The following is a 26,589-nucleotide window of genomic DNA, read 5'->3' on the forward strand; positions in this document are numbered from 1 at the left end:
CATTTGGGTTTGTCCATATTTGACCCAAATTTGGGTTGAAACAACCCAGCATTTTTTAGAATGAATTGCTCTTCAGTTTATTTTGGATGCTTTCCGGGTAAAAACAAGATTTTTTTAGTTTCTGAAGAAAAGTGCTTTCCTGCATAACTTTATCGTTGGGGTGTCGCTGTGTGCCGTTTAAACAGCACACAGCGACACCCCAAACATTTGTGTTTGTCCATATTTGACCCAAATTTGGGTTGAAACAACCCAGCATTTTTAGAGTGCATATTGCGAACAATTACATAGGGTTGAATCATTGAATCTCCTGAGTTTTGCAGGTTATTTCCCTTTTCTTTCCCAACAGATCCTCTCAGGTTTCCGCTGTGCATCAGGTGCTTTGTTCTGCCACACCCAGTGTTAATTCAGGTGAGCTCTGTTTGTGTGCGCTGGCTGTTTGAGCATATGGAGACGGCTGTGTGTGTGTGTGTGTGAGGTAGCCACCTGTGCTCTAAAAAAATGCTGGGTTGTTGTAACCCAATTTTGGGTCAAATATGGACAAACCCAATTGTTGGATTAAAAAATGCTATTTGGGTTTGTCCACATTTGACCCAAAATTGGGTTAAAATAACCCAGCATTTCTAGAGTGATGAGAGCGTGTTTTAGGCCTCTGATTTGTCCTCTTTTGTCACCACCAAAATATTTGTTCGTCAGAATTAGATGTTGTTTACCTTCTCTGGTGTCTTTTCATAACGAATGTCATTCAGGTGTAAGTTTACAAACTCGAGATGCTACAGTGAGTCATCATTTGCATAACGTAGTTTCATAACTGGGCCAAGGCTCTAAGAAATTGTGTAAGTTCTCATATTGTTTGTAATACATCAAACCGCGGTTGAATGATCAGCCTCGGGCATTCGTAGGGATTGCGAGAATATTGCTCAATTGTACCTTGTTTGAAATTGATCGAATCAGAGTGCAGAATGCTGCATGAAGCTGGAGAGCTTATTGGTTTCTTAAATGAGCCACTTTATCATTTTATCTGCGTGCACCTCAACCACGCCATCATGAAAAATGTCATCTCATCCATACATTTAGGCTGTGTGTGTTTCGTAAATAGACACGGACAGATCCACGTTCCGCACTACGGTGAGGCGCTTTAAAGCTACTTTAGCCAATACCAGCATTGATTTACTTGGATTTTGTGTTGCCAAAAATCTGTAAATGCATTATTGACTGATCTACTTGTTCCTCAAAGGGCCAAATGTGGCCTTTAATGTTGCACCGGCGCAGGGATTTACAGTACACCCTCTGTGTTCACCGGCAACCATTTGCTTTTGGCATTGTTCTTCGCGGACGACATTTCCACCTGGGTTCACAGACACGGAGGGATTTTCATATGGCCGCTTTCCACCAATCCAATCTGTTAGGGCAGCTCAGCTCTTAGATAAGGCAATGAAAACAGGCTCTGATGTAAGGCTATGAAGCCATTTACAGTCCTCTATTATGCCGGGATCCTTCCTGGATACACAGAGCTAATGTTTAACAAGGAGCTTGTGAAACCCTTCTGGCAGATGACCCATGACGGCGAATGAATCACTGCACTCAGGTGTTGCAGCTCGAAGGGGCAGGCTGGCTCCTCCAGGGCGAGCTGGATTTGCATAGATAAGCCTTTTCCCTTTTGATGCTTAATAGTTTGGTACTGAAGGAACAGACACCATTCGCGAAGATGAGAAGCGGCTGATAAGATAAGAAAGCCTTGGAAAGCAGACGGGATGCTGATTTTATAGATACCGCAAGGGAAAGGGAAGCGCTGCACTTAAGCAAAAGTCATTATTCACTACTAGTGATTAAACTTTAGGGGCTTCAATGAGGCTATTATATGCATAGGTTGCATTCAATGCCTATCATGCACATGTGCAGGCATCAATCACATGAACGGCATGACTAGTAAACGTATACATTTCAATGGAAAATATTATTACATTTGGTCCCCCAATTCTAAATGAGCTTTATCTACATCTATAAATAAAGATTTTGGAATGAATTTGATGTTGTAAAATAAAATAACCTATGCGTATTTTAATAGTGTAACTTAATCCTTTAGAATGCATTCATTGCTGCTCAAGAAGCGCTTCTTATCATTATTATCAATGTTGACAACAGTTGTGCTGCTTCATATTCATGTGGAGACCATGATGCACTTCCATTCAAAAGTTTAAGATAAGCAAGTACATTTTTATTTTATTTTAAAAAAGTATATAAATTAATACTATTCAGCAAGGACACATTAAATTGAATTAAAAAAGACATTTATAATGAGAGAAAAGATTTATATTTCAAATGAATGCTGTTCACTTAATGTTTCTATTCAGGAATCCTACAAAAAGGCATGCATTTTCCACATAAATATTAAGCAGCAAAAACTGTCAGCATTGACTATTTTAGTAGAATAGTGCGCACACTTTAATGCAATTGCTGACTAAAACATTATGCCCTTTAATGGACATATATCACTCCAAAAGTACCATGGTAATCATTGTTTCCGACAAAATACAGTGGTACGGAAATTCTGAAACTCATTATAAATTCAATAAACAGGTGATCTCCTTTATACAATGCAAGATGCATCGACACTCTTGGATCAAGAATCATGAGTAATGATGCAGAAAATTCAGCTTTGCGTCACAGAAATAAAAAAATACATTACAGAAGCCAGTCAATTTAAATTATAATAATATTTCACAGTATTACAGACTTTTTTTTAATTTTTGATCAAAGAAATGCAACTTTGGTGAGATTAAGATACTGCTTTCAAAAACATTAAAACACATTAATGTTTCCAAACTTTTGTCCGATACATTCATTTGGAAACACACACACACACACAATTTTTAACAAGCTTGTGTTCAGTAATTTTACTTAAATTGCAATGAAGATTACCTATGAATTGTCATTTAAGTGAAATTACTGAATTTAAATATACAAGCTTGTTAAAAAGTATCATTGTAGAAGACAATTTCAAATATAGACCTCGAAAGAACTATTATTACATTGATCTGAATCGATACGTTGCAAACAAGTGGGCTAGAAAGTATAAACAAGCCAGCGCTGTCTCCCATTGGAGGATTTCTCGGACGTGTCCTGTGAGGTCATCCCCATGGATGTGGGAGAAGCTGCGGCATGACGCCAGTGACGCTCCGCCCTGCTGCAAACTCGACGCTCGCGTTCATTTCATTCCTGCTCTCATTCCGAGCATTCTTCGCATCTCTATCGGTGCGGCGGAGATTCACGTTCACATTCCCGGCCGGCCCCCCAAAAAACACAAGAATAACTTTAAACACAGTTTGCAAAAAGAAAAAAAAACTATACAAACCCACACTAGAACAAAAACAAAGGGGCCGAAGTTAAATGTTGATATAAATAAAGAAAGCGGACGTTAAGGTAAGTTTTAAGGTAATTAGCCCTTAACGGCTTAATATTGTATGGATTAAGTTAAAGAAGACGAGCAAATGCAAACTGTGTTGCGTGATTATGATTATTGATAGGCATGTAACAAGAGGGGTCGGGCTCAAAGTATCTTTTCAATGGGATTTTAGTGCGACGCTGCAGCAACAGGGTGCTGCTTTCACTTTGTCCACTGACTCAGTCTGACATAGCACGAAAATCTTTGACATTTTTCACATTTTTTTGCTAAAGAAGCTGACCTTGCGCGCTCGCGCTCTGCAGTAAGTCCTGCACATTTACACCAGAAACAATACGCGTCGTTTTGGGGAACGTTTTTTTTTTTTGGACATTGATTATTGCATGAAAAGATTTTTTTTTGGACAAGATGACGGATCCAAATGTTGCTGTTTTCTCCTCCATAGTTGGCTATTTCGGAGCGGTCCACAAATATATCGAGGAGAGACTTGTTGCTCGCGCATCTTTGGCGTTTATTCTCCAACTTCTGTTCAGATCTCAGCCGTAAGTACATTTGGACTTTTTTCTCCCCTCTTAATGTATTTGACTTAATGTACGTGAACTCTTGCCCTCTTCACTTGTACTATGGCTATTTCTTTGTTTAACACTCACAGGAAAATAGCTACATATCCTTAAGCTTTAATATCTGTGTCTTTTATTTTAAAAACAACAACAACAACAACATCAACAACAACACTGTGTTCTCGCACTTTACCTGACAGAGTTACTCCTCAGAAACTTTAGTTCACTGTTGTACAGTTTAAAAGTTTGTCCAAATCTGTTATACAATTCTAGCAGTTGTTGACATTGTTTTAATGTTCCTGAGAATCTGGCTGCTATTCCTCTGTCATTTCCTTTGTTGGGATTGCCCGCCCTGTTTCTTATGGACTAATGTCGTGCTTCAGTGTGTTGTATTGCGACTTTTTAAACGATAATGCCGGTTAAAATATAGTGTGTCAGTCACTGTGTGTGTTTTAAAGTAGGTATCTTATTCAGAAACGCTGTTTCATCACAAACAACGAAACTATGAATGTAACAGCATAGCTTAGCCTAGCAATTCATCAATGACTAGCTTTACCAACTCCACACTAACTACTCCATGGCATATATTATTGTTCTTTGACGTTTATAAAAGCTTCACTCTCCATTTGTGAATTCATTAGTTTTGAAATCACATATCGCACTTTCAGCTGCTTAAACTCAAGATAAAACGAGCTGTGAGTTTCATTTTTCAATATAAATTCTGGGTATCTCTTTATTTTATGCATAATTACATGCAACCAAGCCAAATTCTAACCATTTAGTAAGTACTTGTTGTTAAGTTACTCAGTGTAACAAAGACACATTAACCCACACTTTACTCCTAAAGTGTAACTGAATTTGGTGACACTTTATTTTAAGGTGACATAACAGTATACTAACACTAAACCAAACCCGGTAACACTTGATTTTACAGTGTCCTTGTGACATGTGCTATGTGTATTTACCACAGTAATAACGGTAAATTATGCATAATTACATGAAACTAACCCTAAACCAAACCCTAATCCTTACCCTATAGGCTTATAGTAATTACAAAAATGTATAATTACGGTGTAATGAAGACACTTTAGAATAATCATAACTCTATAGTTAACATGTAGATGTAGTAAGAAGATAATTAATCTTATTCAGTCAACGTCCTCTTAAAATAAATTGTGATATTTTAACTTTTTACAGTGTGTAATTTTTTTTCAAGTCAATAATATTATAGACCTATATATGACTGAATCAAGCTGACTATAGTAGGCTTCTTAATTCAAAGTCATTAAGGGTTAGATCACACTGTTAACCTATTAAAATTGTTGCCTTAGGATGCCACAGCCTGCATGTCATTTTTACTATTTTGGCCACTTTAAAAATGTCATATGATGAAATTTGAGTTCAAGAGTAGAAATGACAGAAAAGATTACGAATTGATGGAAACATATTGATTATTACTGTGCAGGAAATCACATTTTTTTAAACACTTTTTGTCAGTGTACTATAAGAACACAAAGCAGCTGTCTCGATTTTTCTTTCTAATGCAACATGTTTAAAACGGCGGACCCTTGCCCTGTTCTGGACTTTAATTCTTTACAGGAAAACAAGTTCCCTATTGTGTGTTTTGGGAAAAGACCTCTTTTCTTGCAGTTAATTATTGTCTTATATTTCACATTGGTCTCTTTTATAAAGAAGGGTCCGAGCGACACAATGTGTTGTTTGTGTCCTCTAACTGAGGCATTATCATGTACTACAGTAAACAGATTGACTTCTATCCGATATATGCCCTGACATGCAGTCTCACAGTGTAAAACTTGTGTAAAATAGGCATAGGAATAAGTGCCCACATAGACCTGTTGAACACGCTTGCTTGACATTTTCAAGTCAGAGAATGAAACATTGTCTCACACTGAATCCATCAGTTGATGTTGAACATCTGACTCTTGATCAGATGTGGTTAGAAAACAGAAGAACTTTATAAAAGTTAGCCACATCCATTGGGATATAAAAATGGAAAGCGTATAAAATAAGAGTGGGAATAATTTTATGATGCAGTGACTAAAGTCTCAAACTTAACCTTTACTTTAGTTGGCTGTTTGTTAGTATATTGCTAATTTGTGTTAACCGGGTTGCTTCATTGTAAGGTACACTGTAAAAATGAATATGCTTTGTCTAATCAATAGAATTGTGGCTACAGATTACAAGCAATATTATTAATTAAATTTAACAAAGGAGAATTGAGTAATAATCAATCAAATTATTAACAATTTAAACCAGTTTACACCCAAAAAATTAACAAAAATATCTCAATATCTCATATCTCAGACGTCACAGATTAATTAAGAACTCTTTATTTTATATTGCCAACATTGAAAACATCTGATGTTAACAAGCAGAATCACGGAAAGAGAAAACCGTGATTTTAAAACAAACACCGATCACCATAATGGCGACTTCAATTTATGTTTTTTTTTTTGCTAGTTTTACTCATTAAAATGGTTAACTTTTATGGAATTCATTTGATTAATTATTACTCAATTCTAATTTGTTAAATTTAAAGAATAATACTGCTTGTAATCTGTTGCCACAATTTTTTGATTAGATAAAGCATATTAATTTTTACAGTGTATGTGCTGTTACTGTATTATTATCATTTATGAATGAGGAACAGATTGTCATTTCAACTCCACTGAATTGAAGCGCTACCGGTGATCTTTATATTGCATACAGCCTCTCTAATATATAAATTGCACATTGAGTATGTTACACATAATGAAGTTTTACATAGTTATTTATTGATCAGAACACGGCTGACAAAAACTCTAAATGAGTTATTAAAGTACTGTCTTTTCTTTGCAAAAGTAGCGCATTGCCCTTTCAAGCTATAATCTCTGTTAAGGAAAATAGCATAGGCTATCACGTCCATAAATAATGAATTTGAATCAGGAGGGAAAAACATTAATTTCAATACTTTCTGTTTCAGTGGTGCTGGTGCTCTTGAAGAAAGCAGTCTTTCAGTTGTGAAATGAGAAGAGAATAGGTGCATTGCTCAGACATAGTGGATTGGGTTACCTCTGGGAATGGAGGATTGTGGGGGAATGGGAGCGTACAGAGAGAAGCTATTGTTTTTCCTGTTGCTGAGCCGGGGAGGAGTGTGTGTGGCTGTTGAGTAGAAGGCAAACAGTTTTGCGCTCAAGCAGACATCTGGTTTAGACCCTTTCTGCACCTGTAAGAAAAGAAAAATGCAAATATGAACGTTTCCTCTCGTTTACCGCTCAGGGAGTCCAGGCTAACACTGTGCCCGTCATTCGCTGCCTAGGTCGGGCTATTGTTATGCCAGCAACAGGCGGCAGCGGTCGCGGGACCATATGGCCCATGTATGCTTCAGATAAGCTATCTGTTCACTCAGCTTATCAATGGCTTTTTAAATCGCTTCATATTTGAGTCGCTAACTTTCTGTTAGCCAGAATTGACACGTTTGCCTCCAAGTTGTTTCTTTTAAAAGGATGAAAGATCAAAAAGTTGAGTCTGACTGACATCCTGCGCGCGAAACAATAGCATTTCCTCGGTTTGTGTTTTTTTATGTTCCCGTGTGGGATTTATGCTAACAGTGTACGAGCGAATCTAATGGTGTTTATATTATTGAAATATTTGTAGTAATACTACAACAAACTGTTAATCAAAATCTGTGGCGATCTTTTTACCCCCCCCCCCCCCCCCCCCCGTTGGAAACTGCAGTGAATCATTCAAGAGTTGTTTTGAATCATGTGCAGCATTTCATGAATCAACACCTGGTACATTGAAAACACGCGATTCGAGCCTCATGTTGATGTTTTTATTGACTGCATGTGATTTATGTTCAGTCGGAAGGCAGCGTGGAACAAATAGGTTTATGATGGTGACGCATATGAAATAGGGTTTACCTCAACAAGGCTAAAACAGATATGAATGAACCGCACAAAAGTGCCTTTGCCACTTCTAGAAGCAGCTAACTCACTTTGCTGTGCTCTGTGGTCAGGGGTAATGTGAACTACTAAACTCTGCTGGGAGACAGACCAACACAAACAGCCACGTCCTGTGTGTTTTACTCTTCATAGGCATCATTTCCTATTAGAATCTATCTGTGGTCAAACAGGAATCAAGATTATCGCGGGAGGGGTTAAAAAAAATCAAAGCCATGGAAAATATTATACGGTCCTTGGAAGGGAAGGTCCTCGGTTTAATGATTGGCGTAAAAGCAGGCGCATGTTAAAAAGGAATTCTGTAATATATATTTAGTGAATATAAAGGATGGATATGTTTGGCAGCAATATTCTTGTCTCTTCTCACTAATGCCAATGCTAAGAGCTCAACAAAGCAGATGCTGTTTTATACAAACCCAAGTTGGTCACTCTTTTCTGATTGATTTTATGGTCTTTGGATGGATCCTCTGGTTTTTGTTCGTGACACAATGCAATGTTTTGAAGAAAACGAATCGCATACGTTGGATGGAGAAAAAATGAAGTGTGTCATGTTGGATATTAACATCAAATTTACTGAAGTCTGACAGTTCGCTACCATTTGCGTCAAAACTGCAGCACGTTTTACAAATGAGCGTCCATCAAGTAGGGCTCTTTGTGCACTAAATGCATGTTTTTCAATCTAAATGAATTTAGGTGATGCACCACTATACTGTCAATCTGTTTCAGTGCTGGAATTGTTTATATTAGTTCACATCAGCTGAGTAGTTCAGTTTAAAAAAAAAACAAACTTTTGCTGATAATTTACCATGTCATCCAAAGATGTCTATGTCTTTCTTTCTTCAGTTGAAAAGAAATTAAGGTTTTTGATAAACTTTCCAGGATTTTTCTCCATATAATGGACTTCAACGGGAACCAAACGGTTCAAGGTCCAAAAGACAGTTTGAGTGCAAACTGCAAACTGTTGAAAGGGCTTTAAACGATTCCAGACGATAAATAAGGGTCTTATTAAACGAAATGATCACTCATTTAAAAAAATAAATAATACAAATGCTCGCCTTTCTCTGTTCTGTGTGACTCTCCTGTTCGAACTCGTTCATCAAAATGAACAAATCTTTTTTTGAGTAATTTGGTTCATTCAACGAACGAAATGAACGAATTGATTTGAAAAAAGATTTGTTCATTTTGATGAACGAGTTCGAACAGGAGAGTTACAAACGCTCATCACAGAACAGAGCAAGGCGATGACAGAACTGTTAGACAAAAAAAGTAAATGGTATGCAAAAAAGTAAAGCGTTTGCTTTTATGTTATTAGTAACAGAAAGGCAAACTATTAGGCTATGATACTTTCTCATGTACCGACATTCAGGAAATAGTATCTATCATTTAAACAAATCTCTAAATATTTAATAGACATTTAATTTCAGCTGCAGATTTAACTTTTAAATCCAGCTGTGAGATCTTGTGCTTTTGTACCCTGCATGAACGTGTTGCTGTGTGTGACGGTCGGTCCGTGCGAAGTGAATGCGGACAGGAGAGTTCAGCTTCACTGGAGACGCAATCGACATACTTTTTAAATCCTTAATTGTAAAATATGCTGCACTTTATCCAGTTGCCCACTGTCATATTCATGTCATTTTCACTGTGTGCTGTAGGTAAAAAATTGTGTTACCTTGTCTGTATTTAAAATATATACCAGTGTACACAAAATTACCAGATTACTGAGTGCCTTGTCACAGTGTTTTACTTCATTTTATTCACATAGGCATGCATTTTTAAACAATTACTTTATTTGTGAAAAATACTGTAGGATTGCAGATTTAATAAGTTGACATCTAAAGTATAAGCATGTTTATTTTAAAGATCATTTTTAAAGATTTATTTTAAAGAAGGCAAACAGTTATTTATTCAGTAATTTAATTTATATTATAGATTAAAGATTAAATTTATATTATTTAATTTTATTACAGATTAAATATTGATTAAAATAAATATAAATTATATATGTTTTATTGTAATATCAGCTTTATATCGGCAGATTAGAAGGCAAACAGTTATTTACTTAGAAATTTATTTTTATATTAATTTATAATTTATTAAATATTGATTAAAATAAATATAAATTATATATTTTATAATAATATTGGCTTTATATCGGCAGATTAGAAGGCAAACGGTTTTTTACTCAGTAATTTATTTTTATATTAATTTATAATTTATTAAATATTGATTTAAATAGATATAAATTATAGATGTTATATATATTTTATAATAATATCGGCTTTATATCGGCAGATTAGAAGGCAAACGGTTATTTACTCAGTATTTTATTTTTATATTAATTTATAATGTATTAAATATTGATTAAAATAGATATAAATTATAGATGTTATATTTTATAATAATATCGGCTTTATATTGGCAGATGAGAACATAAACGGTTATTTACTCAGTAATTTATTTTTATATTAATTTATAATTTATTAAATATTGATTAAAATAGATATAAATTATAGATGTTATATATATTTTATAATAATATCGGCTTTATATTGGCAGATTAGAAGGCAAAAAGTTATTTTCTCAGTAATTTATTTTTATATTAATTTAAAATGTATTAAATAATGATTAAAATAAATATAAATTATATATGTTATATATATTTTATAATTATATATTTGCAGATGAGAAGGTAAACAGTTATTTTCTCCTTAATTTATTTTTATATTAACTTATAGTTTATTAAATATTGATTAAAATAAATATAAATAAAATATGTTATATATATTTTGTAATAATATCGGCTTTATATCGGCAGATTAGAAGGCAAACAGTTATTTACTCAGTCATTTATTATTATATTAATTTATAATTGATTAAATATTGACTAAAATAAATCTAAATGATAGATGTTTTATAATAATATCGGCTTTATATCGGCCACTATTTAAAACATGCGGTAATTAAGACATGGCATGAATGCTAAGCCATAAGCGCCTATGATGCTCACAGAGACGGGCATTTTTACATAATTTTGCGAAACCGGTTGTCTGGAGTCTAAGCATGACCCACGGTAAATTGATTCTCCGAGGGAATAACTGAGTGTGGTCTGCTGTTTAGTTGTAATAACCAGCCTGTAAAGAAGCTGAGGTAAATTGCTACCAAAATGAAAAGCTGGCTCTTAGCCACTGACGTCATGTAAGTAAATGTGCTTCAGGACAACTGCCATAAAATGACTGCCAGCGACGGAGCACACTTTGCTCCTGGTGACCATTTCTGCAAGTGCTATTCACGTTTACCTCCACTGTTGGTAAAAATGTAAATCAACATGACTGTAAACTGTGGTGGTGATTACGATGGACTAATATGCTCCGGACCACTTTAGTGTGAAATTAGATTGTCGCATGATTCTGGAGTGTTCTCTAAGTAAACATTGGTAATAGAAGAAATTTTCTGCCAATTCAAGAGCAGTTTTGCTTGAAAAGACTTGCGAGACCAGTTACAACATTTCAAAGTTAAAGCCTTGTAACTCAAACCAGATGGAGGGCTTAGTCAGTTCAGTGGAAGACATTAATGTTGATACAAATGGCGTCTGAACTTCTTGAAGAAAAAGAAAATCTGAAGGACTTTTATATCTAATAATATCGTCTTTGGCATACTTAAATGTTGTATGTTCTTATTCGAGCTAGTTTTTCCATGACCAGACACATGTGAAAAGCAATCTCTGATCCATGAATCATTGGATGAGTCAGTTCCTGAAACCGCCATAAACCTCCAAGTTCTTGGCCACAGCTGAAAGCAGGAAATCCAGGCTTCAATAACTTCCTTTCCCAGAGCTGGCCACGCTAGTGGTTAGTGCGCCCTGCAATGGGAAGATGTACGCCTGTGGAACAAAAAACACTCAGTCACTTCATTTACTGAAACTGTGTATAATTTGTGGCCTGTATTCAAATGTCGAGCGTCCAGGATCTCTGGCACCGTATTCAGTTCTTCTCCGCCGTAATAAATCCCCAGCAGGCCTTTCATTAATTGCTGTTGCATTGTTATCATGAGCGAAGGAGCCCGGGCAGATTCCCTTTGCCTCGGAGCTGGCCTGGATTTACAGGGGGAAGATACAGGCTTTAAGATACCTCTGAACATTAGTATGCAAAGTGGACCTGCTCAATGAGTTTGAAATCTCGCTACAGTGTGGCCTTCGGCTTTGTAAACACACCGCTTAACCTCTCCGATGCCTTATGCAAATACTAAGAGTTCCAGGGGTTGGGTTTTTTGTTTAATATACAGGTTGCAGTTGCTGGAAACATTTACTATGCTATTCAGCCATTGATTTTTAAGGTGAAGGTAACTCCACCCCAAATTCTTTCTAAAATAAGATATTTGGAGAAATATCTCAGTCAGTGCGTTCCATTGTTGCGGCATTCTTCGTATCTTCTTTTGTGTTGTGTGAAAAAATAATTTCATACAGGACTTGAGGGTGAGTAAATGCTGACAGAATTCGCTAGGGCTGCATGATTAATAATCGTATTTTCATTTCTGCTTCTCTCAATTATTTAAGCATAATCGTCTGCGATAGCTGCAGTATATCCTTTTTTTTAATATGCAGAAACACTTATAAGTAAGGCATTTGTTTATGCAGTGGTGCTTTCTAAACATCGCTCAGTTTGTGTGAGCAGCTCGAAATGTGGCTCAGCCAATGGCGTGAGTGTGGGGGCGGGACTTCCTGTTTTTTTTTCGAACAGAGGCAAGCAGATTTAGTTTTTGCAATACAGCATATAAGTTACACACTTCAACTCGACTGTTTTTAGCTTAAATAATAATCAGTAAAGTATAAAATGTATAAGTAGGCCTACACTAGAACAAACGTGGTAATCTACAAATGTTTCTTAATCTCGAAATATTTGGACTTTAATCTCGAAACATTTGGACTTTAATCTCGAAACATTTCGACTCTAATCTCTAAACATTTGGACTTTAATTTCAAAACATTTGGACTTTAATTTCAAAACATTTGGACTTTAATTTCAAAACATTTGGACTTTAATCTTGAAACATTTGGAGTTTAATCTTGAAACATTTGGAGTTTAATCTCGAAACATTTGGAGTTTAATCACGAAACATTTGGACTTTAATTTCGAAACATTTGAACTTTAATCTCGAAACATTTGGAGTTTAATCTTAAAAAATTTCGACTCTAATCTTGAAATATTTGGAGTTTAATCTCGAAACATTTCAACTCTAATCTCGAAACATTTCGACTTTAATTTCAAAATATTTCGACTTGAATCTCGAATCATTTCAACTTTAATCTCGAAACATTTGAAGTTTAATCTCGAAACATTTCGACTCTAATCTTAAAACATTGCGACTTTAATTTCAAAATATTTCGACTTTAATCTCGAATTATTTCAACTTTAATCTCGAAACATTTGGACTTTAATCTCGAAACATTTGGAGTTTAATCTCAAAAAATTTAGACTCTAATCTTGAAACATTTGGAGTTTAATCTTGAAACATTTGGACTTTATTCTCAACATTTCGACTTTAATCTTGAAACATTTGGACTTTATTCTCAACATTTTGACTTTAATCTCAAAACATTTGGACTTTAATCTCAACATTTCGACTCTAATTTCAAAATATTTGGACTTTAATCTCGAAACATTTCGACTTTAATCTCGAAACATTTGGAGTTTAATCTCAAACATTTTGACTCTAATCTCGAAACATTTCGACTCTAATCTCGAAACATTTGGAGTTTGATCTCAAAACATTTCGACTTTAATTTAAAAATATTTCGACTTTAATTTAAAAATATTTCGACTTTAATCTCGAAACTTTTAGAGTTTAATCTCGAACATTTGGACTTTAATCTCGAAACATTTTGACTTTAATCTCGAAACATTTGGAGTTTAATCTCTAATCATTTCGACTCTAATCTTGAAACATTTGGAGTTTAATGTCGAAACATTTGGACTTTAATCTCAACATTTCAACTCTAATCTCGAAACATTTGGAGTTTAATGTCGAAACATTTTGACTATAATCTTGAACCATTTCGATTTTAATCTTGAAACATTTGGACTTTAATCTCAAAACATTTGGACTTTAATCTTAACATTTGAACATTTGGACTTTAATCTCTAAACATTTCGACTTTAATCTAGAAATGCAAGATTTTATTTTTTTATTTTTACAGAGTTTTTTTTACGTTGCGGTTCAGGGCTAAAAATGTCCAGATTCATTTTTTTTTTACTTGAATTAACTTTCTTTTTTTTTTTTTGGTGGGGTTTACATTGTTTGCAGCTGAAGGATTTTGATGTAGTATTTTGACACATGATATACATTTTAAAACATATATATAAGAAACGACACTAAAAATGTTATCCTAGAGATTGTGCTTCATGTGATCAAATCTAAATTCAAGAATTCAAAAATATTGTTGAATAACAATATTTTTTAACACTATTGAATCAACCTAAATACAACATAAGTTTACAACAACAAAACCAGTTGTGAGTGTTCTCGATCAGTATAACCTACATCTTGGATGGGCTGACGGTGAGTAAATTAACGGCAAATTTAAATTTTTGGGCGAACTATCTCTGTTTACACCTGATGCGTTTTGGCCGATCGGATCACAAGTGGACGACGCTAAATACAGGGTCTGAAAAGATCTGAGAAAAAAAACCCATACATTTACCCGCCCATAGCCCCTCCCCTCGAAGGAATCAGGACAGAAGTGGTTAAGGTGGACTAAAGAGACGGATTAAAACACCAGGTGTAAACAGGAAAGCGTCTCCCTCGTCTGCTTGTGATCCGATCGACCAAAACGCATCTTAATACCAGCTGTAAACAGGGCCTTTGAGGTTTTAAAAAACTTTTTTTGTAATACGGTCAGGGTTGGTTGCCTGTGAACTTTTTGAAGTTGAAACAGTATTTTGATATAACATTGCTAAACCTGACGGGACAGGGGGGTTTTACTAGCATGTTAGCGCAGAGCCCATGGCCGGGTCTCATCTGGTCGCCGCTGCTCATGAGGCACCAATAAACACGGCCGCATCCCTCTGCCGATGGATGACAAACAAACAGCGTGTCAGAAAATTCCATGTGACCTTTCCGCCATTAGTGCTGTGGTGAGAAGAAGTGATTTATGACAGATGGAGGTGCGCTCCAAACAGACGCTGTCTTTGACATGCTGGGACTTGTGAAATGCAGATGGCCTCTCTGCTCATCACTGCCATTTCATTCCTCATGCCTCACCGCATGTCGCTCGGCCCGTGTCCTTGGCTTTGGCTGGGAAATCTCGTATGATAAGCAGGCTTTATTCACAGCTTTTATTACCTGGCTTTTATACGCACTGTTTCCACACTTGCTTGTTTAGCACCTTCGCGAGTTGGGACGGTGGAATTCAAAGCGTATTGTGATAGACATGCTTTTTTAATAAGGTCACCAAATGCATCCTAAAGAAGCTTGGAAGTATAATTGAATTCATCCGGGTTTTTTTTTAGTCACAATATGTTATTACTATTTAATTTAATTCCAAATCTGATTATTTTCTTTTGTGGAACACAAATAGATGAATTTTCATGCTTGGTAATCAAATTTTAATGGTTTATCCTTGATGATTACATTGTTGTCTATTCAAATTTGGTGCATCACAACATGCCACTTATTTATTGTGTATTGTAATATGTACGTATTCATGTTGCATTTTTATTGTCATTCAGTTTCCTTGTATGAAAAAGAAGAGAATGAACATTATTTTAGGGGTTTGGAATGACATGAGGGTGAGTAAATGGCAAAAATGCAAATTTTTTGTGTGTAAAATATGACTGAGCCTCAGGCAGGAAATGGGACTACTGCCTCTGCCCTTCTTTGTGCCATCGGTGTGATGGGCCAAACATTGCACATAATTGTGGTGCATTGGAGGCAGGTGGAGAAAGTTGTTTTGACAGGCCCTGTAAATCAATCCAGCTCTCTGCCCAACAGAAATTGATCCCAAAGCGGCCCGTAGTTGCAGCACCAGGCGGTAGGCTTCAGGCCTCAGGTTTGAGTTGGATCCTATCAGACGCTTTCACCGCATCTCACCCCGCCGGTTTAAAGAGGCATGAAATAAACGCTTGGGTCTTGCCAGCAGGAGAGCGCCAGTGGCCGTCCACTCCACTGGACCTTTGCTGTCTGCTTCAGGAGATTGGTCGTGAGAGACTCTGTCATTGATTCATCAAAGCTCTAGGACTTTAGATTTATTCATGAAAGATCCAGTACAAAACAGATCAATTGATTTTCTCTCTGATTCTTGTATAGACTTGGGGGGGAAAACATTTTTAGTGGTGTTTAATTAAAAACATGTTGTAGCCCTCAAACCGTATTCACTTTATAGCCCTTAATCCTGTAATTGTGGACAAATGTGGGCACAGAGGACTCCTAATTTTTATTTCTTATACATGTTACTGTATATCACTGTCTTCGATAAAGTTTTGTCTATCCATTTATGGTGTTTTTTTTATTTATTTTGGGGGTATTTTTGAATTTATTTACATCAAAAAGTACCATATTTTCTGTGTAAGTTATGCTTATTTTTAAGTTTTATTTTTTTAACTACATTAAATATCATTCCAATAAGTTCTTAGAGCTAAAACCTAAAGATGAAGTGACTTTGCTGTCACTAAATGACAGTTTTTCCCATTCATTTCTTGCCCATTTTTGACCCAAATACAAGATTAAAGGGTTAGTTCACCCAAAAATGAAAATTAAGTCATTAATTACTCACCCCCATGCTGTACCAACCCCGTAAGACCTTCGTTCGTCTTCGGAACACAAATGAAGATATTTTTGATTAAATTTGAGAGCTGTATAACTACCACATTGGCTCCTAAGGGGCTGCCTCTTGACGGCCCAGAAAGTCAATGAAGAAAATGTTTAAATATCCCAAGTGACTACCGTGGCTCAACTATATGTTTATCAAGCGACGCGAATACTTTTTGTGCGAAAAAACAAACAAAAATAACGAGTTTATTCGACTATTTCTTTTCTTCCTTGTAGGCCAGAAACGAGACTTCCTTAGATTTCCACGACGCATGCGCGAGAATTGCGATCTGAAGTAGTGTAAGCAGATCGCAAATCTTGCGCATGCGTCGTGGAAATCTTTTTTTTTTATTTATTTATTATTTTTTTTTTATTGGAATATACAAAAGGGTACAGCAATAACAATAACAGCAAAACATTCCCTTTTTTCCCATATTTAACAGCTACTAAGGGTGGACACAAACATGAACAATCCATAACCCTCAGTAAACCCCAACCCACCCACCCCAAGGAGGAAAATTAAACAGAAGTATGTTTACAAATTACACAATAAATAAATAAAATAAATATTGAAATTATGCGTCGTGGAAATCTAAGGAAGTCTCGTTTCTGGCCTACAAGGAAGAAAAGAAATAGTCGAATAAACTCGTTATTTTTGTTTGTTTTTTCGCACAAAAAGTATTCGCGTCGCTTGATAAACATATAGTTGAGCCACGGTAGTCACTTGGGATATTTAAACATTTTCTTCATTGACTTTCTGGGCCGTCAAGAGGCAGTCCCTTAGGAGCCAATGTGGTAGTTATACAGCTCTCAAATTTAATCAAAAATATCTTCATTTGTGTTCCGAAGACGAACGAAGGTCTTACGGGGTTGGTACAGCATGGGGGTGAGTAAGTAATTAATGACTTAATTTTCATTTTTGGGTGAACTAACCCTTTAAGGAGTTTTTTTTCAACCACTTAACATTGTAGAATTGAGTCAACAACAACAACAAAAACAAACTGTGTGTGGTCAGGAGGCAAATTTAAGAAAGGTAGCCAAGCCAAGTCTTGTACCGCTCAGATCAAGATTAATCAAAACTATTTTGCCCACATTTGTCCAGAATACGGTTTTAGGGTTAATAAGAAACACAAAGAGAAAAGAGATTTCGCAACCCTAAGTAAGTTGTATGCAACAAGGTGACTGAAAATTGGCATTTTGATTTGACTTTGGTTTCTGTGAAAAAATGTTATTATGCAAACAATGTTAATGAAAATCGAATGGTCCTTTTCAATTTCGACTTAAAAATTAGTAAAATTACCTCTCAAGGTTCATCTGTCCTGCCAAAGTTGTTTCACACATTCCAGCGATAATGAATTTGTTAGGAGGACGGATGCGGCGTGTGGAATCTCGGTTATGTCTGCTATGAATATGCATAATTTGACGCTGCTTGTTCTAAACAAGCGTACTTTGAAATACTTTAGACATTTTTGAAAAGCAATAATATGCGGTATTTAGTAATTATATGGTAATTAGAGTTCTTCGCTTTGAGACCTGAACCACCGCGGGTCATTACAGGGTCGGCAAAAGTCGTTGACTGAACCATTATTGCACCTTCAGAGATAACGGGACAAAAGGAGTCCACACAGAAAATTACATTTCAGACCTCTCATCTTCTATTTCATTACCCGGCCCTGTGCGATGGCTGAAATTGGTTCTCTTCATTTAGGGAGCCAAATTCCTGCTTAGCTAGAACCTGAGTGGTTTATGTAATCTGTCGATAAGTGTCATCTCCCATCATGGCGTGTCGCAGCCATGGGCCGCTCTCACCATGGCATTGACTTGTTGCCTGCTTCCTCCTTTATCTCGCTAATAAGACCATTTCCATGGTGCTGGAGACGGGCAGATAGGAACATGCAATTATTTGTTAAGGCTGCAACTGTTTCCACAGGTGACATTCCTGCCTCTTAGAAGCTGTGATAATTAGTGTTCTAACACACTAGACTTTGGCTTTGACAGGCTTGCAGATGTACCAGAGGCACACATGTAGGAAGCCGGTCTCGCTAAAGTTAGTGGAGAGCCACTTATCTCGCTGATAAAAGTTCTGCGCTGCTGCTTCAGCGTTTAAAGTTCAGATAAAGAGAAGTGAGCTTATTTTCAAAGGCGACTAATCTGATCACAAGTGTAAACGGGGTTTAAAGCGTTTTCAGCTAGGCCGAATTTTTCAGCTAGGCCGGGTTTTTAGCATTAGGCCGAATCGCTTTTGTAGTGTAAACGCTCATGTGATCGAATGTGTTCAAAAGACCGTCTACTGATCTAATGTGTGAACATTATGGGAAAAATGTTATTATTCCTGATTTCCTAGAGCCAGACCGATATATCGGCAGGCCGATATTATCGGCCGATATTAGGCATTTTCCAAACTATCGGTATCGGCAGTTATAATGGCCGATAAATGAATATTTCAAAAGTAAATTAAAAACGGACGAAACACGCTTCAACCATGTCATGAGTGTTGGAGTTGTATCGTTTGTCCACCAGAGGCAGAGGGCACTCTACACCGTTCCTGTTGGCAACACTCGTTTATAACGCGCCACACATTCTCTCTCAGTTTAAAACTAGACTAAAGACACATTTATTTAGCCTGGCATTCATATACATTTTTTATCTTACAGTTACTGTAAATTTGGCCTCGTCTAGTTCATAAACGCCAGAGGAGAACTGGCCCCCGACTGAGCCTGGGTTCTCCCAAGGTTTTTTTTTTCTCTATTGGGTCATCTGATGGAGTTTTTAGGACACCATCAGGTCACTTGACCCTTATTCATCGTCTGGGATCGTTTAAAGCCCTTTGATCGTTTAAAGCGTCTTTCGGACTTTGAACCGTTTGGTTCCCATTGAAGTCCATTATATGGAGAAAAATCCTGGAATGTTTTCATCAAAAACCTTAATTTCTTTTCGACTGAAGAAAGAAAGACATGGACATCTTGAATCATTCATTTTATGTACTTTATGTTTATGTGCATTGTTTGTGCACTATAACTTGTCAGAATTGCGTGATATAAAGTTGCAATTGCGAGATATAAAGTCAGAACTGTGAGATATAAAGTCAGAATTGAGTGATATAAAGTCGCAATTGCGTGTTATAAAGTCAGAATTGCGAGATAAAGTCATAATTTACTCACCCCCATGTCATCCAAGATGTCCATGTCTTTCTTTCTTCAGTCAAAAAGAAATTAAGGTTTTTGACGAAAACATTTCAGGATTTTCTCCATATAATGGACTTCAATGGGAACCAAACGGTTCAAAGTCTGAAAGACAGTTTCAGTGCAAACTGCGAACTGTTCAAAGGGCTTAAAACGATTCCAGACGATGAATAAGGGTCTTATCAAGCGAAACCATCGAATCATTTAATAAAAACATAAGTTTTATAAGCTCAAATGCTCGCCTTGCTCTGTTCTGTGATGCACATTTGAGAATCGAACTCGTTCATCAAAATGAACGAATCTTTTTCCGAGTCATGTGGTTCATTCAACGAACGAAACGAATTGACTTTTAAATTAGAAATTGTTTCGCTTGATAAGACCCTTATTCATCACCTGGTGTTGTTTAAAGCCCTTTGAACAGTTTGCAGTTTGCACTGAAACTGTCTTTCGGACTTTGAACCGTTTGGTTCCCACTGAAGTCCATTATATGGAGAAAACTCCTGGAATGTTTTCATCAAAAACCTTAATTTCTTTTCGACTGAAGAAAGAAAGACATGGACATCTTGGATGACATGGGGGTGAGTAAATTATCAGCAAAAGTCTTTTTAAAAGTGAACTACTCCTTTAATGAACACGCAAATTGGTATTTTCGGTTTTAGACATTGTGAAATGATTAAAATGGCTGTGTGAGACCTTATAAGATCCAGAGCAGAGCGCACAGCACTATAACAAGAGATGCGCAAACACAAATATGCTATTGGAATGCAAATTCCCACCACAAAGGAGTAACCTCTTAAAGAGCACATTTGTAAATAGACCTTATTTAACCAATGCTAGCATTGCAATATGTTCAATACTCCAGCAGAAAAGCATATTACATTAATTACTCACAGTAGTACTAACAAGTTTACACGTTGTTCTCCCATATGTGACTCACTTTTCATGGTTTTAATCGTACAGGCATGTGTTCATTTTAATGACGGTGATGAAACGCCCCCACAGACATGTTCAGTGCTCTCCGTGTCACCTCTCATAGGTTTCCTCTCTTCCGTATCCCGAGCTCTGAGTTGTTGTATATAATGGCATCGAGTTGTGAAGGAGGCATGTTTGGGCACATCCTGGCTCAGATGTGCTGGTGTATTTCCATCGCCACACACTTATAATGCAACACAAATGTGCTGACACACTTGAGCACACAAACAGAAAAGCGCTCATGTAAACACGCACATGTTTGCATAGAGAGGAAGAGCAGTGAATGAGTGTGGACGTCTGTAATGTGTGCAGAGGGTTAACAGTGACTACAACTACAACTTGATTGGCAGCTGCCTTTTACTGAATGAAGAATGGAGGCGGGAATTTAAAATAACAGTGTGATCATAATCATGATCATTCATGTCACGCAAGATTTGAGCAACAGACTAAAAGCATGTTTAGTGAATCGCTTCCTAGAAGCCGTTGTCATTGTAAAAGAGTATTTTTGGAAATTGTAAGTAAAGATTATTACAAGAAATTACTTTTCCTACTTCACGTTTAAAGGATTAGTTCACTTTAAAAAAACAACAAAAAACTTTTGCTGATAATTTACTCACCCCCATGTCATCCAAGATGTCCATGTCTTTCTTTCTTCAGTCAGGTTTTTGATGAAAACATTCCAGGATTTTCTCCATATAATGGACTTCAATGGGAACCAAACGGTTCAAGGTCCAAATGAGAGTTTCAGTGCAGCTTCAAATGGCTTTAAACGACACCAGACGATGGATAAGGGTCTTATCAAGCGAAACGATTGGTCATATCAAAAATAAATAAAAAACTTTAGTTTTATAAGCACAAATGCTCGCTTTGCTCTGTTCTGTGATGTGCGTTCATGACTCTCCTGTTCATCAAAATGAACAAATATTTTTTTGAATCATTTGGTTCATTCAACGAACGAAATGAACAAAATGACTCGAAAAAGATTCGTTCATTTTGATGAACGAGTTCGAACAGGAGAGTTTGGTGAACCGTTTGGTGCCCAATGAAGTCCATTATATGAACCCTTTAACCTTTTGGTTCCCATTGAAGTCCATTATATGGAGAAAATCCTGGAATGTTTTCATCAAAAACCTTAATTTCTTTTTGACTGAAGAAAGAAAGACGTGGACATCTTGGATGGCATGGGGGTGAGTAAATTATCAGCAAAAGTTTTTGTTAAAGTGAACTACTCCTTTAAATCCACATGTTACTTGCCAATTCTTTGTAATTGTTCGTGAAATATTCTACACCGTTTTTTTTTTCATTTAATATGATAATATCAGAAGAAGTGTTCTTAATTACCATAAATCCAACAAGGTCATGCTGGTTACAGTTCAAGGCAATACGATCTTCTGAGTAAAATAATATTATTCAAAACATCTTTTTCTGCATCTGTTTATTCACACTCAGTGAGATGAAAACAAGAAGTGGACAACCAAGGACTTAATCTCATCACAATTTATAATGTTAACATTTAATTTGATATATTTCAACATCTGATCCACTTTCTTGTCTGTTAATGAATTTTGGGCTGGGAGAAGCAGAATTTGGCTCAGGATATTCAAGAAAAAAATAGCAAAAAGGTTTTTTCCTTTGAGGATCGTGTGTAAGTGTGCACTCCGCACAACTTGCAGGTGCTCACATTGTTTGAGCACAGAGCAGGACTTGTTTCTCCATTATAGTGTAATTTTTAATGAATCAAAATGGAGAGCCTTCCAGCTCCATCCTTTTTCACTCTTGCCAAAATGCATTTGTCAAGGCTTTTTGGCTGTGTGTGCCTGTGAGCTGCTGCACCATAAGAATCTCACTTTTTGTGTCATTCTGCAATCTTTGCGGTAGTTTACTGCTTTCTGTGAGTTACATGAAGTACAGGTAAGATTAAAACTCTTGCATTCGATTCTGGAGGTCGAAAAAAGAGTTTGCCGTGCATGTGTGAATCAAAAGCACTTATCGATACATTATATATATTATATAAATCATACACTGTAAAAAAAAAATATTTTCATGATTTTTTTCTTTTGTCACATCAACTTAGATAATTTATGTAGTTCAGATAACATAATGATTAAATCAATCTCCTTCATTGAATTAACTAAATTTTTCCATTTCTATGAAGTTAAAATTTTAAGGCAAGCAGGTTTCTTATTTTTTGAAGTTAAACCAATAATATTTTTTTTACAGTGTATACACTTTAAAAAAAGATATTTATATTTCTGTCTCAAACTTCCCTGGTAGCATACAGAATATTTAGTTTAGTTTTTAATGTTTTAATTTTAAAACGTAGTACAGTTTATGATATTGCAATTTTTATTGGCCAAAGCATTGAAATAATCATCACCTAATCAGTATCAATATCAGTACATATTTAATAATAATAATATTGACAAGTCCTCTCACAGCTCCTGACTGGATAACACAACCACAAATTTAGAAATACAGAAAAAAAGACACTTTACATCAAAATTTAATTCCAAATTCCCAAATTAAGCTGTTTTGTATTGAAGTATATCTAACAATCCTGTGTGAAGTAAAATCTATGCCAAAAATTTACCTGAAAAATATTTGAAGGATACATGGCATTGTTTTTATTTTAATTAAATTAAATTTGTTTTTTATTTTTTTTAAGAGCATATTCATTTTTACTGTAAAAAAATATTTTCAAGATTTGTTATCACAACATTTTTTTCTTTTGTCAAATCAACATAAATAATTTATTTAGTTCAGATAACACATTATTGAGTTTTTGACGATTAAATCAATCTCCTTCATTGTATTAACTCACTTGAATCAACCAGGTTACTTATTTTTTTAAGTTAAACCAACAATATTTTTTTACTGTGTACTTAAATTTTATTATTGTGACAACACTAGAAAATATTTAGGTGTAAAAACACCTTTGAATTTCCTCATGAGTTAAACGTCCTCGTATTTTCAGTTATGTGTGTTTCTTTCAGACGTAAATTGAATATGCTCTAGCAAACGTTTTACCTATTGTTTGTCTCTATTTAGACGGGACGTGTAAGAACCGACCGTTTGCTGTGAAATATTTCTGAACAAAGTCTATTAGAGTTGTCTTCCTAAATGTTGTTCACTTTTGCAAAAGAGTCAGCGCATTTTGTACATCTCTGCGAAGGATTTTCTTGCTCGCATCTGATGAATGACGTCTTTATCAATTGCAGGGGAAAAGGCTAAAAGATAAAATCCTGCTTTATTCATACTCCCATTTATTGTGCATGTTGAAGTAATCCAATAATGCAGCGCTCTCGAACAAGGCGGAAATTATCATTATCTTTTAGGCAGCATTGATCTGGGATCCCCATGAGAAATGTTGCATGAAATAGTGGCAGAGGTGAATCAGTTAGGTTGACGTATCGAAGGCTAAATGATCATCGAGGGACTTTAGCCATGTAGCATGATTAGGCTGTTTTTAGGCTATTGATTTTTCTTCTTTAACACTTGTTTCTGAAAAATGCATGTTACATTTTACGTTTGATCTGCAACAGCAAACATTGCTTATTACATTTAGAAGTAACTGGCCTTCGATGCAACCCATGGTTTAGTCGCTAACCATTCCAGCGGCAGTGATCCGCTGCATCAGTTTCTCTCCACTAAAAGCGGCTGCCTATCTAGAACCAGCTACTACACTTTCCATTACCATCAAAGGCAGAATAACCTCCAATTAATGTAAGTGGAAATGTAAATTTAGAGTAGATCCATTTGGTCTGGTGATAAAACTCAGAGCAGTGAGTGGTTGGAAATTGCCATGGCCTAGCGTTATTCTGCGCATTCATCTTGTGCAGTTTAAACTTTGCATTCATCTTGTGCAAATTAAGCTTTAATTGCCATTGCATTTTACTACCAAAGCTTAAATAATCTTTTGAAAATATGCTCATTTGCTAAAGATGATGTCATTTAAAATAGACAAATGGTTCTGCTTTACTTTGTAATATTATCAAAAAATCTGATTTTCAAATGACCACTAATAGTAGTATTAAGTGAAAGTATGTCGTCAGGGTCCCCACGGGTCGTTGAAAGCCTTGAAAGTTTATGAATCTGAAAAAAATAAAATAAAATTCAAGGCCCTGGATTTATTTTGAAAATAAACACATAGATATAGGTGCTTGAATTTGTTGTGTGCAAGAAGTTATCTGGGATAAAATCCATATTATTTGTATTTTACATAGGCTTATATTAATATTTTGCCAACACTTCATGGCCTTTACATACTAGCTTGCTTGATTTACATTAGTTACGCACATTTATGTGTTATGTTAAAGGGATACTCCACTTTTTTTGGAAATAGGCTCATTTTACCACACCTCCAGAGTTAAACAGTTGGGTTTTACTATTTTCTGATGTATTTATTCGATTTTCTAATATTTAGAAGAATATCAGCAACCAGACAGTTTCTGGTCTCATTGACTTCCATTGTATTTTTTTTCCTACTATGGAAGTCAATGGGACCAGAAACTGTCTGGTTACTGATAGTCTTCTAAGTATCAGAAAATGATTGACTTCCATTGTATTTTTTTCCTACTATGGAAGTCAATGGGACCAGAAACAGTCTGGTTACTGATAGTCTTCTAAGTATCAGAAAATGGGCTGAATGGATTTGAAAATGTTAAAACCTAACTGTTTAACTATTTTGCCTATTTCCAAAAAAAAGTGGAGTATCCCTTTAAGTGTTTTCTGCGTGAGGTACTTTGTGTTGTATGTTGCCATGACGTTCACGTGCATGCGCACAAAACTACTACGATGGAACCTCAATGTTATTTGTTGGACAACAGATGTGTCCCACATTAAGTCCTTCAGTTTGAGGGTATTGAACCTGGAAAGTCCTTGAATTTAAAGTTAACCAAGAAAATACTCACCCTGGCTGGGGTTTTCAAAAATGTTCGGTTTCAGTGTCCTGATACTGCGTTTCCGTGTGAACGAATGGCCGAACCGCGTAAAAAAAGTCACGGTTATAAACATACCCGTGTCCGTGTGGACATGGCCTTAGCGAAGGGTCAATTACAGCACCTTGAATGGGGGCACATTTCTGTTTAAACAACATAAGTAATACAATTGGAAAACAATGATTGTGCTTCTTACTCTCAAATCAGACACACAAAACTTTTTTTATCAGCTAATACAAAACTAAATCTTCCCGTTAAAGTGGGATTGTTCGTGTCACTTTGACAGTACTGGTATTTTCTATAGGGAAGTCAAACTCCATCAGGCGAAACAGACGTGTTGAGACATTGGCCTTGGCTCCCGCTCTCAAGTAGGCCACACGTGGCCAAGGGACCAACGGCAGCCATTTTTCAAGAAGCCTTTCTGTTAGCATATGGAAGTAAACATGCTTATCTATACTGAGCTCCTGAGCGTTCCCTTCAAACTGGCCATCTTTAAACAGTTTGTATATCTGATAGAGGGGGAGAATGCGCTTCCAAGATGAGGCACTGAACAACCACATTATGTTTGCAGCAGAGCTGGAAGTGATTACCAGTGTAGTTCATTATTCAGTTTTGTTGGAGGGGGGGGGGGGGAGCATGAATGCCCAAAGCATTTAGTGGTCAGAAAGGGGAGGCTTTTTTTCCCTCTCTCATCAGTCTGTGAGTCTGTTCTGCAGTGTCAGCATTCAGCACACAAACACTGAATTCAGTAAAAGCTCTCTCCACTCTCCCAGA

General features: G+C 36.1%; 1 protein-coding gene across 7 annotated transcripts in view; it reads left to right on the top strand.

The window, feature by feature from the left end:
* Positions 1-3,022: 3,022 nt before the first annotated feature.
* tead1b (TEA domain family member 1b) overlaps positions 3,023-26,589 on the top strand; it is a 98,701-nt gene continuing 75,134 nt past the window's right edge. For 4 of the 7 annotated variants that reach the window (XM_039690865.2, XM_039690866.2, XM_039690868.2 and 1 more), the window contains exons 1-2: positions 3,028-3,420; positions 3,846-3,942. The gene's annotated coding sequence lies outside the window, so the exon portion shown is untranslated. Of the gene's footprint in view, positions 3,433-3,461; positions 3,705-3,845; positions 3,943-26,589 lie in introns of those variants that run through there. The other 3 variants (XM_089118511.1, XM_039690869.2, XM_089118494.1) reach the window with 3 other exon arrangements.

Source organism: Pimephales promelas, chromosome 1 (genome assembly GCF_988280905.1).
Source record: "Pimephales promelas chromosome 1, fPimPro1.hap1.1, whole genome shotgun sequence".
Lineage (NCBI taxonomy): Eukaryota > Metazoa > Chordata > Actinopteri > Cypriniformes > Leuciscidae > Pimephales > Pimephales promelas.